The sequence below is a fragment of the Bubalus bubalis genome, chromosome 11 (assembly GCF_019923935.1).
Source record: "Bubalus bubalis isolate 160015118507 breed Murrah chromosome 11, NDDB_SH_1, whole genome shotgun sequence".
Lineage (NCBI taxonomy): Eukaryota > Metazoa > Chordata > Mammalia > Artiodactyla > Bovidae > Bubalus > Bubalus bubalis.
The window spans coordinates 67,551,959-67,555,881 of record NC_059167.1 but is presented as its reverse complement, the minus strand read 5'-3'; positions in this window follow the sequence as shown (position 1 = coordinate 67,555,881).

The following is a 3,923-nucleotide window of genomic DNA, read 5'->3' as shown; positions in this document are numbered from 1 at the left end:
CTGGGTCTCCCATGGCCACGGGCCATGCTCTCCTTCATCGTCATCGTCCAGGTGCTTCCTGTCAGCTCCTTCAGCACGATCCTCCAAGACACCTTCATCAGAAGCCCCTTTCCTCCCTGAGTTTATAGGAAGGTGCCCAGATCTCACTGCCCCGCTTCAAGCTGGATGAGATCCAAGAGCTACAACACTGTCACAGCTTCAGTCCCCTGTTCACTGATGGAGAAGTGGGTGTCTCTGAAATCAAGAATGCAGTAAACACAGTCCCTCCAGAGATAACGCCACTCTCCCTCACAGTGGACACAAGGGTGAAGTGTCTGGGAGAGAGAATCACTTCCTGTGGAATAAGCAAAGGCAGGGGAAGAATGAGGAAAGAGCTTGCTTTGGTTTCTGAGTTTTTGCATTACTCGTCCTTTTGCTTTTGTCCTTAGAGTCCTTAAATCTGGAAACCAAGAGACCAAATAACCTGCCTGGGATCTGATACAAAAATCCTTGAGTCTGTGCCTTCTCCTGAGGAGGGGATTGGTATACAGTTGCAGCAGAATCTCTTTTAAAAGAGCTTAAGACCCAACAAAGAAACTGCAGAAGAAAACACTGGGCAGGTCACAGATAGGCAGTGTGGTTCCACCCTAATGTCCAGATGAGGACACCAAGGACCAGAGAGGTGAAGTCACTTCCCTGCCCGAAGTCATTCAGCTAGTTAGTGACGGAGTCAGCTTAAAAGCCCTTCTCCCTAATCCCAGCCAAGTGAACTTCTCACTGCTTCAGAGTAACTGGTTTTCTTCGGGACCTAATGTTGAGGACAGGGATCATGCGTTTCTTTGAAATCTACGCATGAACTTATAGGGGCATCATGAAGAAGGGCTCCTGGCAAAGGGCTCAGCCAGGGCCATCAACTTGTTCAGTGAACCTTGTTGTCTCACAGGCAGGGCTCAGCATTAGTTCAAATGCTAGTGAGAGATCTGCCTGCAGGGTAGCATGGAGCCAGGGCACCTCTGAATGGTAGCAAAGCCACAGCCAGACTGGATACCACTTATATCACGTACTTTCTACCCTCCCTTCAGGGCAGTTCCAATTCTAACTCCATTCAGACCCTTCCCACTTAGGGCAAAAACTTCTCCAGGAAAAGCAGGGGATTAAGGGCTGAATGACTGGTTTCAGGGTCCAGTGGAGTCTCAATTTCCACAGGGACTGCTTCTAAGGCTTCCTGTAAACCAAAATCACAGGAAGTGAAAATTGCCCTTGAAAATCCTGTCAGACACCCATGAAGTACAACAGGATCACTGCTCAGGAAACCCCAGCCAGCCAGCTTTCCTTCAGGTTGGACGAGTCCTCTTGCCTTGGTTGAGCAGCTGAGGAAACCACTGACATTTAGGGCCAGACTGGACCAGAAAAAAATCATCTTTGAGGGATAAGATGCTGGTGCAATAAGAGGTCATTGCATGTTCCTATGTCACATACTATGTTCCTATGTTACACTCACCCCAGGTACCACATGTTCCCTGAGTGCAGGGCCAGAGACCCATCTGCTGCATTACCTTAGTGAATGTATTTCTCTCTCTCCCCGTTCCCCCTGTCTCACTGAACTTGTATAGTGTAAACTGAATGGGTGCTCCAGGAATCTCCACCTTTATACTATCTTCTCAACACACTGCCTCCTTGGGCTGCCACTTCTGACCCATAGAAACTGTGAGGTGATAATAAATAACTGTGAGATGACTGTTGGTTTTAAGAGGTTTATGTGCATGCGTGCTCAATCGCTCAGTTGTGTCTGACTCTCTGTGACCCCATGGACTGTAGCCCACCAGGCTCCTCTGTCCATGGGATTTCCCAGGCAAGAACACTGGAGTAGGGTGCCCTTTCCTCTTCCAGGGGATCTTCCCGACCTAGGGATTGAACCCACGTCTCCTGCACTGGCAGCTGGACTCTTTACCACCTGAGCCACCTGGGAAACCCTTTAATCAGTTACATTTAGGGGTAATTTATCATGCATAATACACATATAAGAATACACATACAGTGGAGAAGGAAATGGCAACTCATTCTATTCTGATCCATAGAAACACAAGTTTCTATGGGTCAGAATACTCATACAAGGGGGACTGGAGATGCAGGCTAAGAAATAAATGTGGACTGGATAGAGTAGAACAAGTTTTCCAGTGGAGAGGGGTGGAATGGAGTCTGTCTTTTAGAAAGGTCCCCTGGCAGCGGAGAAGGCACTGGGGGCGTGGCAAGGCAGGGAAAGAGACCAGGTAGGGGCTTGCAGTTGTCCAGGGAAAAAACTGACCCTGAAACAGTGTAGCAGAGAGAGAAGACAGGTTCAGGGGCTATTTCCAGATAAGAATGGTCAGAGCTTATTGGTCATCTGCCTACAGATCATAATAATAAAAGCAATAATATTAACAGCTAATATATATTTTAAAATGAACACGTAATAAGCACTATTCTACACATAGTCACACATTTAATGCTCACAACAAACTTATGAGATTATTATCATCTCATTTTACAGATGAGGAAACCGAGGCACAGAGAGACTATGTGACCTGCCCAGTGTGGCTCCGCTGACAAGCAGCAGGGCCTGGGTTCAAGCTTGGGCAGCTGAGCCTTTAACTTCTCACTGGACTTCTGGAGGGATCAGAGAGAGAATGGATGGCCTGGCTGGCGCAGGTGAGCCATCAGGTTTCTAGCTGGGCACCTGAGTGCAGCCTCACCTGAAGCAGGCATAGATGACTTACAAGAAAGTCATTTCTGTCACAATCACCTAATACCCCACGAACCTCAGAGGAGCTGCTTTAAGGGCTCAACTGCCACCCCGCATGTGAAATGTAGAATAACATCCGGATATGGCACCAGGCCCCACTTCTACCACACTCCAGTAAAAATAAACCTTGCTGTCCAAATATAGAGTGGTTAGAAGTGCCATGTTTTACAGGAGAAGAGGCAGTTATTTGGCATTAAAAATAGATGAGTTTTGGCTTCCCTGCAGATCTGGGCAAGAGCACTGCAATTTCCAAATGGAAACCAAGATGGATAGGGTGAGCCCCACTCTGACTGACTCAGCTGTTTAAAAAGTCCCAAGAGAAAACTGCATCCCCTTTCTGGGCCTCAGTTTTCTCCTCCTTAAAATGAAGAGGTTAGACAAGACAACTGACATCACTTCAAGCGCCCACTTTCTACCAGGCTAGGAGCCCAAGTCCAAGGCTGATCCTCAGAGAGCCAACAGCTTCCCAGGTCATGGGGGCCCAGCACAGGCTGAGTGAGTTGGCCCTTCGGTTCACAGCTTACTGCTGTGAGTGGTTTTCCCCAAGGATTTTTAGAACTCTGTCAAGCGCTTTAAACTACCCTTTTGAGTCAAATACATTGTTAATCCTCAAAGACAAGCCAGGAAGTCCTCCTACAGCTAGCCTACCTTGTGAGATGCTACCTTGATAAAAGGAAAGCCAGGCCTAGGATGACAGGGGTGAGCAGTTGTGCGGAGGGGCCACCAGGGCGCTTCTGGTCACTAAGGCTGCCATTGCCAAGGGCTGGCCCCGGGACAGGTCCTTGGTCCACACTCCCTTTAATCCTGCAGGGCAGGCACGCCAGTAATTTACACACAGAAAAACTGAAGGCTCAGAGAGGTTATTCGACTTGCCTATGATCATTCAGCTGGTGGAGGCTGGAACCGAATCCAAATCCAGGTCTGGATACACAGTTTGTGTTTTTCCACTTCACGGGGCCTCTGTTGTGCTTCTCGTGTGATCAGAATGTCTCTTCACTACCCCCAAGAGGGAAAAGAAGTCCTGACAAAAGCTGGGGTCCCGGGCGGGGGTGGGGTGGTGGGGGTGGGGTGTCACTCATGAGGGCAGCGAGAAGCAAGTTGGGAATCTCTAATCCATTAACAGACCCCCTTGCATTTTTATTACACCTTGGAAAAGCCCAGC